Consider the following 13,204-nt stretch of genomic DNA (forward strand, 5'->3'; position numbering starts at 1 on the left):
GATCGATTATAACTATCCAACGATTGTCCGAGTGCTGCTCAAATTGAGCTTATACTTTGTTATTCATTGTGATTTCAACTTGAATGTTTGAGTGCTGTTCGAATTCGGACTATGCTCTGTCATTCGTTGTGAATCCATTGAATTGTTAAGTATCGCACTTGATAATAGTTGTGAGGGTTTAATCTCGTGAATTGACGTAACTGCTGAATTAGTTACTAATCCCGTTTGTGTGTGCATTGTTATTTAAATTAGGTTAGAAGGCTAATCAGTAAAGCTTATACTCTGCTCGTAAATCTGCAATGTGAGTCATTCCTCTTTTATAAACTCTTTTCTCACAGTTTGTGAGTCATTCTCTTTTTATCAACTGTTTTACAAAACTCCAAATTATTTTCAAAGTTATAGTTACAGTGATTAAGTCTATGTAATCACCAAGTTACAGCCGGTATGTGGGGTTTTGTATACATTACTTATTTCCCGTCACACTTGGACAAACGGGTGGCCAAGGGGTGATCTGACCACAGTCACAGACACCATTGGACAAATGGGCTAGCCAATGGATGGTCGAGTGACAAATACTGTGGGTAATTGGTTTGATATCAGAAACATTGTAATTCTCCTTAATACTGTAGATTATAACAAACGAGTCATTTTTCAGTAAAATGAATGAAGTATTTCCCCGCTGACAAAACCTTTTTCAAACATGTTTCAGGTGATCTGGTATGAGCAAAGAAAAGTGCCGTGAAGCACTCCCAGCTTAGAAAAGTGGCTCAATGTAAATAAATAAATAAACATGTTTTGAAAATAAAGATTTCCTTGAGAAATCACATTATTGTAAATTTCGGGAATTTATCCCTAAGTTATGAAACGAGCAGTTTAAATTATTGAAAGATCTTGTTTTTAAAAAGACTTCCGCTGTCGCTTAAATTAAATACCACGGGATTCCTGTCCCGCGGCTCCTGAAACGGGTCAAACCGGGTCTGGGGCCGTGACAGGAAAAGGTGGTATCAGAGCCACTGTTTTAAGCTTACTGATTAAGCTCACTATTTTAATTTAAGTACTTAGGAAAATTTTATTCTGTGAATATATGTTTATTAACTGACTAATTGTTAAAATTACAGTATGGGTAAACAAAAGATTTCTGCTATCTACCGCAAATTAGATAGTACACCTAAAGAACAGAAAACCTCTTCCTCCAAATCTTCCGTCAAGTTAGAGGAAGGAATCTTTGTTCGTAAGGCAAATTATGAAAACCCACTTACACCAGAGAAAAGGAATTTGATTATTAGAAAGGGGCAAGAGAAAAAGAAACCCAAAACCAAGAGAGTGAGGTTTAACCCGGAAATTCAGGAAATTAACAGTAATCCACCAGGGGAAAATAACTTAGAAGAAAAATGGGTAAATCTGTATCTGCTCGCTACTGTAGCAGAAAATGCAAATCTTTAAAAAACTCTAAATCTAGGAATAAGTACTTCCCAGTAAATAAATAAATAAATCTGAGTGTGTTCCGTTTGCTGTTATGTTGTACAAATTGGTATGCAATAAAAATGTTTATTTGTTAAGCTTTGTTCCAAAGTTTTAACTTAGCATTTTGTGCATTTTGCATATATGCCGTACAGCATGAATGAGATGTCGGAAGCGTTTCAGAACCTCAACCTCTATCCTGTGCCAATTGAAGTCTCCCACAACTTCACTGGTTACATTGCTGACATAGAGGAACCGCTAGAATTCCAAGCTCCACCGCTGGAAAAAGCAAAACCTAAAAAGAGGAGAAGATATGTAGGGTGGCGAAAGGTGCGCCGAAGGAAACCTAGGAGAATCCCTAAAATAGAAAATCCTGTGAGTGTGAGCAAGGGAAAAGAAATAGAAACCGGAGAAAGTTCCAAGCCAGCAGAAATAGGGATAGACCTAAAGCAAAAGGGAATAGAGATCGGAGAAAGCTCTAAACAGCCTGAGGAAATCACATTCCAGGACGAAATAGATCGCCTACTGGATAATTGTGATGTACTAGAGCCTATCAACGATAATCTCTTCTCTTATCCTGCTACAGCCCAATTCCCAATAAACCTAGGACCAGCTATTCCAGACCCACTAGTTCACACCCGACCATTAGGCCAAATGGAGGAATAGTGGACCAATGACTGGCAATTCCAAAATATAGTCAACAGTCCCTATAGTTTTCTCCCACAGTTTGATCCAGAACCTATCCCTAATCCGCCAATGAGCTATGAAAATTTAGCTGAACTACGTCAGTTTGGTGAAGAACTGATAGGCACCGGGAATAGGATCCGGGAAATGGGGGAGCAGATCTCTTGGAAGTACGACGAGAGGGAGCGTCGTTACTGAAACTGCCAGTGAACCAAAAGATAGGAGGGGTTTGGAGAAGTTTGTTTGTATTATAGCTAATATAGTAAAACTGACTCTGTAAAATGGGCAATAAAACACTGTAAGATAAAAAGTATGTATTGAAGCAGGTATAATATATAAAATAAAACAGAAGTCGAGGTATCGACAATTTGGCTATGCTTGCATGTTATACTGATCTATGTGTTTATCTGTGATTTTGTTATCAATAATTAAACACTAATAACTCCTATTAATACTAATTAGCAGATGGAAAACGCTAATAGTGAACCAGTTAATGAAGTAAATCAGTCTGAGCAAAATCAGGAAGATCAATATATAACTAGACAAGATATTGAGCACTTTATTGCTCAAGGGATAGCCAATGCTATTCCAGAAATTGTGGCTGCTGTTCAGAAACCTGCCGAACCACAATTAATTCCTAGTAAACGTACTCCGGAAGATAACGGCAGTAACAGCATAAATGGAGGCGGCAATCATGACGATCATGATCCGCAACAGGCCCCACTCCCTAAGAAAATGAAAGCTGCAACGCCTGGTTGCACTTACAAAGAATTTCTTGCCTGTAAACCCGCAGAATTTGCAGGTAATGAAGGGGCAACTGCAATACTGCGTTGGTTAGAGAAAACCGAAGCAGTAATTGCAATAAGTAAATGTGCTGAAGAAGATCAAGTGATGTATGCGTCAAACTTTTCAAAGAAGGGGCGCTAGAATGGTGGAACACGGTGCTACAAGCAAAAGGAAGAAGGATGGCCTATGCGATGAATTGGGAAGAATTTAAGAGTCTTGTAGAAAGAAAATTCTGTCCCGAATACGAGAAGGAACAAATGGCAAACAAGTTCCTGAGCCATCGTATGATAGGTGTAGACTGTCGAGGATATACTTCGACATTCTTCGAATATGCGAGAGTGGTACCTTCCCTGGCTTCGCCAGAACCGGTACTCATTTACCGTTATATTTGGGGATTAATCAGAGAAATCCGTAACATCGTTAAAGCTGCGAGACCACGCACGATTGACGATGCTGTGGAATTAGCTAATACCTTAACCGATGAATTAGTCCGCACCAGAGAGGAAGATCGCAAGAAGGAATTGGCTCAGAGGATTACCCAAGGATTTCGCGTGGGTAATAGTAATAATAAGTTCAAAAAGAGGGGAACAGGGCAATCCTCATCACCTCCTTTCTGCAGAAATTGCAAAAAGAAACACTATGGACAATGCAATGTAATTTGCAACTTTTGCAAGGCAAGAGGACATCGGGAAGAAGACTGCAGAAGGAAAACAAGAATTTGTTATAACTGCAGAGAAACAGGACATTTCCAGTCTGAATGTCCTAAGTTAGCTAAACCAGCAGACAGTAGAGCTAAAACGACCGAAGGAACTACTAAGAAAAATGCACGAGCATTCCAGCTGACCACTCAAGAAGCCGAACTCATTCCAGACGTGATAGCGGGTACGTTCTTAGTGCATAACGTCTATGCAAAAGTATTATTTGATTCTGGTGCAAACCAAAGTTTCATTAATACTGCATTCTGCTAAGCTCTTAACTTACCTCTAACTACCCTTAGGCAGATCTTTACTGTTGAAACGGCAGATGGAAATTCTGTCAACATAGACAAGGTTTTGCAAGAAGGAAAGATAGAACTGTTAGGTCATAAGTTTTCTGCAAACCTATTACCTATGAAATTAGCCGGATTCGATGTAGTGTTAGGAATGAATTGGTTAATAGCCAACCATGCTCGAATCCTGTGTGATAAGAATTCCGTAGAAATCCATACCCCCACAGGAGAATTAATTCTAATTTCAGGAGATAGACCTCGAAAGCCACTGAAATTCATTTCAGTAATGAAATTGGCTAGTTATTCAAGGAAAAAAGAAATGGTGTATATGATTTCTGTAATCATCAACACTAAAAATAAGGAACTCCAGGACATCCCTATAGTTTCAGAATACCCAGATGTTTTTCCAGAAGAATTACCTGGTTTACCACCTGATAGGGAAGTAGAGTTTAGAATTCATCTAATTCCAGGTACTACACCAATAGCTAAGGCACCTTATCGATTGGCACCTACTGAAATGCTAGAATTGAAAAGGCAATTAGATGAATTACTAAGCAAAGGATTCATACAACCTAGTTCATCCCCTTGGGGTGCACCAGTGTTGTTTGTGAAAATGGATCAATGAGGATGTGTATCGATTATAGGGAATTGAATAAAGTTACAATTAAGAATCGATACCCATTACCTAGGATTGATGATCTTTTTGATCAATTACAAGGAGCTAGGTATTTCTCTAAGATAGACTTAAGATCAGGATATCACCAGCTGAAAGTGCAAGAGGAGGACATACCTAAAACTGCTTTCAGAACTAGGTATGGTCATTATGATTTTACAGTCATGCCCTTTGGATTAACAAATGATCCAGCTGCATTTATGGACATGATGAATAGGATCTGTAAACCCTACTTGGATAAATTCGTAATTGTCTTCATTGACGATATACTTATTTATTCCAAAAGTCAGGAAGAACATTGTGAGCACCTGCATGTACTCTTAACTTTGTTAAGAAAGGAAAAGCTTTACGCCAAATTCTCGAAGTGTGAATTCTGGCTACAAGAAGTGCAATTTTTAGGACATATGGTGAATCACGAAGGAATTCACGTAGATCCTGCTAAAATAGAAGCAATCACAAATTGGAAAGCTCCACGAACAGTTATGGAAGTTAGAAGTTTTCTAGGATTAGCTGGATACTATAGACGATTTATTAAAGATTTCTCTAGGATAGCTGTACCTTTAACTAAGCTAACCTGTAAAGCCGTTAAGTTTGAATGGGGATCTAGACAAGAGGAAGCTTTTAGGATTCTAAAACACCAATTGACAAATGCTCCAATCTTAGCTTTACCCGAAGGAACCAAGGATTTTGAAGTATACTGTGATGCTTCAAAATTAGGATATGGATGTGTGTTGATGCAATGCAAAAAGGTAATTGCGTATGCCTCTAGGCAATTGAAAAAGCACGAAGAGAATTACACGACTCATGACCTAGAATTAGGAGCCATAATTTTTGCCCTTAAAATTTGGAGACATTATCTGTATGGAAGTAAGTTTACTATCTATACGGACCATAAGAGTTTAAGGTATATATTTGGGCAAAAAGAGTTAAATATGAGGCAACGAAGGTGGATGGAAATCCTAAGTGACTACGACTGTGATATTCAATATCACGAAGGGAAAGCGAATGTAGTAGCAGATGCCTTAAGTCGTAAATATCATGAAAAGCAAAAGCGAGTCCGTGCTCTTAGGTTAAATCTACAATTAGATTTAATGGAACAATTAAGGAAAGTTCAGGAAACGGCAATCAAGGACGATGCCGAAGGAATGAAAGATTACCTAAAGGAATTAGAACAAGGAAAAGATGGAATTTGGAGATTCCACAAGAAACGAATTTGGGTACCTAAGCAAGGAGAATTAAGAAATAAGATTTTAGAAGAATCTCATAAATCAAGGTATACTGTACATCCAGGGAATAATAAGATGTACCAAGATTTAAGAAATAATTTTTGGTAGATAGGTATGAAAAAGGATATAGCCGAATACGTATCTAAGTGTCTAACCTGTTCACAAGTTAAAGCCGAACATCAGAAACCTTCAGGACTACTACAACAGTTAGAAATGCCTGTATGGAAATGGGAACTCATAACAATGGATTTTGTTACTAAGTTACCCAAAACCAGAAAAGGTAATGATGCTATTTGGGTAATTGTGGATCGATTAACCAAATCAGCTCATTTTCTACCAATGAAGGAAACCTTTAGCATGGAAAGGTTAGCCAAGTTGTATGTAGATGAAGTAGTATCCTTACATGGAGTCCCACTCTCCATTGTATCAGATAGAGATAGTCGTTTCACTTCCCGTTTCTGGACAAGTTTCCAGGAGGCAATGGGAACTCGACTTAATTTGAGTACTGCATATCATCCTCAAACGGACGGACAGAGTGAAAGGACGATACAAACCCTGGAAGACATGCTCCGAGCATGTGTAATTGACTTTGGTGGTAATTGGGATAGCCATTTACCATTAATTGAATTCTCCTATAACAATAGTTATCATTCGAGCATCGAAGCTGCTCCATTCGAAGCACTGTATGGACGCAAATGCAGAACTCCCGTTTGCTGGGCAGAAATAGGAGAAAGTCAGTTATCAGGTCCAGAGATTGTACAAGAGACTACAGACAAAATAACTCAAATCAAGGAAAGATTGAAGACAGCTAGAGATCGTCAGAAGAGCTATGAAGACAATCGCCGTAAGCCATTAGAATTCCAAGTCGGAGACAAAGTACTATTAAAAGTATCTCCTTGGAAAGGAGTAGTACGATTTGGTAAGAAAGGAAAACTGAGTCCCAGATATGTTGGACCATTCCCAGTGATCCAACGAATAGGACCAGTAGCTTATCGTTTACAACTACCAGAAGAGTTAGCTGGAGTACATGATGTGTTTCATGTATCCAATCTCAAGAAATGTTTATCAGACAAATCCCTGGTAGTACCTCTTCAAGATATAGAGTTAAATGAAAAGCTAAAATTCATAGAGAAACCCTTACAAATAGAAGACCGGAAGATCAAGTTTCTCAAACACAAACCACTAGTACTAGTAAAAGTCAAATGGGAATCCAAGAGAGGACCAGAGTATACCTGGGAACTGGAATCAGAGATGAAGCGAAAGTACCCTCATCTATTTCAGTAAATCTCGAGGACGAGATTTTTCTTAAGGTGGGGAGGATGTAACAACTGTCACTAAAATCAATAATTAGGACGATAATTAGCCAATAAGAAAACCCTAATTAAGACACCCAATCAATTCTGCACTAACCGTAAAATTCTCAGAATGATCAGAATCAGGATTAAGGCCCCTAAAACTCGAGGGGGGCAAACCCTAGTTGATAATTATCTAAATTAAAACGTTGCTTTGTTCTAATTGGCTGAATTCTTGAGTCACCAAGGCTAGTCCCGAGCTAGGCAGCCTATGAATTAGATTGCTTAGCTTACGGACCGTAAGGGGTCAGGCATACGGTCCGTAAGCGAGTCCCAAAAATTAGTATAAATAGCCGACCTTGGGACTTGCACAGAGGAGTTGAAACGACGTAAATAGCTTCTGTATACGTAGAGTTAAGGCTGTTATATCACAATAAACACACACACGATCACGAGGTGCTGCCGCAATCAGGGTAATAACTCGATCGCTATTACGATTCAACGTCCGATCGATTATAACTATCCAACGATTGTCCGAGTGCTGCTCAAATTGAGCTTGTACTTTGTTATATATTGTGATTTCAACTTGAATGTTTGAGTGCTGTTCGAATTCGGACTATGCTCTGTCATTCGTTGTGAATCCATTGAATTGTTAAGTATCGCACTTGATAATAGTTGTGAGGGTTTAATCTCGTGAATTGACGTAACTGCTGAATTAGTTACTAAATCCCGTTTGTGTGTGCATTGTTATTTAAATTAGGTTAGAAGGCTAATCAGTAAAGCTTATACTCTGCTCGTAAATCTGCAATGTGAGTCATTCCTCTTTTATAAACTCTTTTCTCACAGTTTGTGAATCATTCTCTTTTTATCAACTGTTTTACAAAACTCCAAATTATTTTCAAAGTTATAGTTACAGTGATTAAGTCTATGTAATCACCAAGTTACAACCGGTATGTGGGGTTTTGTATACATTACTTATTTCCCGTCACACTTGGACAAACGGGTGGCCAAGGGGTGATCTGACCACAGTCACAGACACCATTGGACAAATGGGCTAGCCAATGGATGGTCGAGTGACAAATACTGTGGGTAATTGGTTTGATATCAGAAACATTGTAATTCCCCTTAATACTGTAGATTATAACAAACGAGTCGTTTTTCAGTAAAATGAATGATTCACTCAGTATTTCCCCGCTGACAAAACCTTTTTCAAACATGTTTCAGGTGATCTGGTATGAGCAAAGAAAAGTGCCGTGAAGCACTCCCAGCTTAGAAAAGTGGCTCAATGTAAATAAATAAATAAACATGTTTTGAAAATAAAGATTTCCTTGAGAAATCACATTATTGTAAATTTCGGGAATTTATCCCTAAGTTATGAAACGAGCAGTTTAAATTATTGAAAGATCCTGTTTTTAGAAAGACTTCCGCTGTCGCTTAAATTAAATACCACGGGATTCCTGTCCCGCGGCTCCTGAAACGGGTCAAACCGGGTCGGGGGCCGTGACATATAAATGTTCTGATCTAACTATGTTTATATACACTTCATTTTCCTTAATTAGTTTTCAATTCCTATATGTTCAATGTAGTACTAGTGGGATTCAACCCGCGCTTTGCGGCGGGGACGTAGCAGGAGTTCGTGCGGTATCAGTTGAGTTCGTTACACGCACACGCTAGATCAAGTGTAAGAGAAAATCTTAAGAATAAATTATAATATGACCGAAACGATATATACATGTGTCACGTCAAAATACAATTACATGGTTTTTTTTTTTTTTTTGAACGACAAATTTTTTTTATTCTCTGCTGTCTGTGGGACTTGAACCCAAGACTTCCTCATCTCTCAAAGTGTTTAAAGGTTTTACTTTTGCCAATAGACCACCACCTCATTCACATACAATTACATGGTAATTAATAGAAAACATAGTATAAAACTGTGTATTGGTTTTGAAAGAAGGCTTACATTCCATATTTTAGTTGGTTGGTACACCATGCTTTTAATAGTCAAGGGCGGATCTTAGTGGACTAGTGGCAGGGTCACGGCCCTGGCAAGTTTTTCGGCCGTAGTGCTAATTTTCCGCATTTCGATCGAAATTTTGTATATATACTATGTTCGGCCCTGGCAAGTTTTTCGGCCGTAGTGCTAATTTTAGTGCCCGTGTCTTTCGGCCCTGGCAGGTTCAACGGGCAAGATCCGCCACTGTTAATAGTAGTTTTCTACTAAATCTGGAACCACCATGTTAATCAATGAACGGGTTTAAATAATTCATGTGGAAATTATATATTTTTTGGATAAAGTTGTTATAATTTTCTTTTATAAATAACCGATTAGTTGTTGCTTATTCTCTTTAATAAATGAAAAAGATTGTTATATTTTATTTGATCAAAATATAACCACGATTAATCGAACCAATATTTCCAATACTTGAATTAACCGAAGGTATTATATCTTCATATGATCGATTTGGGCCGCACGTATTAATTTTTACAAACTAGGGTTAAGACCCGCCCGTGTTGCGGCGCGGATACATCGTAAACACTGAATGGATTAGTCCAAACGTTATATGATGCATTGATCATATGAAAACACACATTTCGACGTATCCAGTTGAACTCAATGTAACCTGTAAAAGCATTGAGATTTGATCAAAAGTAAAGTAAATCAAATTCATATCGAACAATCATAACATATTATATGTGACCCAACTCAGACATAGAAAACATAACGGGATATGCACATGTAATCGAAAGGGATTAATTAGAGCTTTCGAAAAAATAGAGAAAAAGAAACCATACTTTGACTCCACTCGGTTCGAAACAAACTTTACGAAACATACATAAAATAAACATGAAAACATATTATATTTGACCTGAGTTATTTCCCAAAAAAAATTACGTGGAAACGTAGAACAACTTGAATTTATACCAAAACATACATAAAAATATGCACGTAAAAATGGTTTCTTTAAACGAAAATCTATGATATTTGACCTGACTCGTCTATAAAAAAAGTTTACGTCCGAATGTAGAACAAATCATATTTATACATAACTCGTACATAAAATATGCACATAAAAAATAGTTTTTAAGTAAAGGAAGTATAGGGGTAAACCGAAACAAAATATTAGTAAAAAATTTAATAGGTTAAATAAAACCGTCCCAAGTAGCACCAATGCCACGACATCGACTCTCAACATCGTAAAAATAAAATAGATAAAATGGTAAAAGCTACACTGAACGAGAAGCAGACTAAAATCGTTGAACCACGCACACCTGTTACAGTGTGTTAATTCGAAGAAATTAACCAGAAACGTAAAACGCAGAAAATAATAACTTAGTCGATCTAGGACCCGCCCGTTGCGGCGAAATTTTCAAAAGGGAAAAAACGGACACATTGCGACGGGTTTGTTAAATATGAAAAAATAGAGCAAAAAACGTTGAACCTCACATGCACGCTACGACATGTTAACTCACAAAATTTAGAACGAAATGTAAAACGAAAAACTTGCGAACGATAAAAAGTATGGGGGACGAAAGTTGTAAATAATAAAGTGTTTGTGTTAAATTATAGAAGATGGAAAACTTTGGGTTAAATGTAAAAAAAATTAGAAGGGGTTAAAATACAAAATATGAAATATTTGGGTTAAATATGAAAATTCAAGTTTCTTTTTTGAAAAACTCCCTAAGCTTGAGGTACAAGTTTTAATACAGAAAAAAGTTGATTCTTTATAATGTAGGGTGGAGATATAATAGGAAGTTTATTTGGCTAGGAAGGCTAGGAAGTGATCTTGACCATCCATTTACTTAATCAAGGGCTAAGATTAAATCAGGGAAATTGAAAGTAAAAAAAGAGGCGCGTGACTTTTTTCAGGGGCAATCTAGTCAATCCAAGCCAATAGTTTCTCTCTCCTCCAATTCCCCCCATTTTTTAAACGTTAATAACTCTTTCATACGACATTATTTTTTTATAAAAATTGCACCAAAAAAAACGAGTGTTTTTTTATCTTTAAAACGAGTATACTATTGCTATATTTTGAAAAAAAAAATTTAAAACCCAGTTGCGTAAAACGCAATAGAAAAAACCCCAGTATCGTAAAACGCAATGAAAAAAAAACCCTAAAAAATGACATTTTTCTAAAACGCAATGCACAAAAAACACAAAGAAATGACTTTTTTGTAAAACGCAATGGCCAGAAAACACATAAAAATGTGTTTTACCTAAAACGCAATGCACCAAAAACACAAAAAAATGACTTATTTGTAAAACGCAATGGCCAGAATACACTTAAAATGTCTGTTTTCTAAAACGCAATGGACTGAAAACACATAAAAAAGTGTTTTACCTAAAACGCAATGCACCAAAAACACAAAGAAATGTCTTATATGTAAAACGCAATGGCCAGAAAACACTTAAAAATGACTCATTCTAAAACGCAATGGACTGAAAACACCTAAAAAATGTGTTTTACCTAAAACACAATGACTAAAAACACTTAAAAATGTGTTTTTTTCTAAAACGCAATAGCTGTCTGTCACTGTGAACTGTCTGTCACTGTGAACTGTCTTATTTCTAAAACGCAATGGACACATAAAACTGTCTGTCACTGTGAACTGTCTGAATTGTCTACGAATTACTGTCTTCGAAATGAGCCAATTTATGGAAATTTAATTTTTCAACCCCAGCCAGGGGCTCTGCCCCTTGGACCCCGCCAGGGGCTGCCGCCCCTGGGACCCCGCTACCGGGGGCTGCCGCCCCCGGACCCCCGCAAAGATCGTAAAACGCAATGACTAAATAAAAAACCCAGATCATGAAAATGAAATTAAAGAATTTCTTACATGGATCGAAGCCGATTTCTTCATCAATTGTCGGAATTTGAATGATAGAAACACTTATCAACGCTCGAATCGAACGAATCGAGTGATTATCTCCAAAATCACCGGAAAAAACGAGATTTTTTTATGAAATTAAACTGGGTTTTCTTCAAAAAAAAAAGCTGAAGAACACGTTGATCGGGTTCTGAATCATTGATTTGTGATGAAAATCGCACTATAATGTAGTGATTATTGAGATATAAAGTGAAGAAATAGTTGAAGATGGTGGATTTTGAAAATGATGGGTTTTTGAATTTACTGGGTTTTGAAAAAGGAAGAAGAAAGAGTTGGATTGACTAAAATACCCTTTCTCTTTATTTTAAAATTTGCCACATGTCATAATCCTATGGCTTCCTATCCTTCCTAGAGAAAATTAACTTCCTATTTGATCTTTACCCTTATAATGTAATAATAATAATAATAATAATAATAATAATAATAATAATAATAATAATAATAATAATAATAATAATAATAATAATAATAATAATAATAATAATAATAATAATATTTGGTCATCAACTCACCGGTGTGAATATTTCAATGGCTATTAGACCCTGTGTAATGGGGCGTTTTTTTTAAAAAAAATTCAAAAAAAACGCTTGAAAACGCCCATGTACCATTACATGGGGCGTTTTTTTAAGCAAAAAATCAAAAAATGCCCCTTTAGCGTTTTATAAACCACGCCCAACACCCTTTGCTTTGTCCAATCAGATTTCATCCCCCTTGTCCTATCCAATAAGATTTTTTCTTTTTTTTTTCTTTTTTTTATTTAATGCCCCAATAATGCCCAATAATGCCCCATCCCCACTACACCCATTTTTCTAAAACGCCCAATAATGCCCCTTTGCTGACTGGACCGCCACGTGGCGTAAAATGCCCACACTTGGGGGCATTATTTTCCCCTTCCACTACACATGGTCTTACATAAATTGATTAAATAATATTGTATGTGGATCAACGACAGAATAGAGGGTTGAGAGTTTGCACATGTCCCAATAAATTTATTTATGGTTGATCCGACCCGATGCTTCAAATTTCCTCATTTTAGGAAAACAATTCATTTTTTTTTAATCCTCTCCTTACGTTTCCCGTCGCCGGTAGGGTCACCAAATCGGACTGCTGACAAGGTCCTTTAGCTCTGTTTTAAAAAAAAAATAGAGCAGTCGTCGTCCTAATCGAGCCTCCCCATCTGGCAACCGGACCCTCAACCGCCTTATTTACT

This window comes from Helianthus annuus, chromosome 15 (genome assembly GCF_002127325.2).
Source record: "Helianthus annuus cultivar XRQ/B chromosome 15, HanXRQr2.0-SUNRISE, whole genome shotgun sequence".
In the NCBI taxonomy this organism is placed as follows: domain Eukaryota; kingdom Viridiplantae; phylum Streptophyta; class Magnoliopsida; order Asterales; family Asteraceae; genus Helianthus; species Helianthus annuus.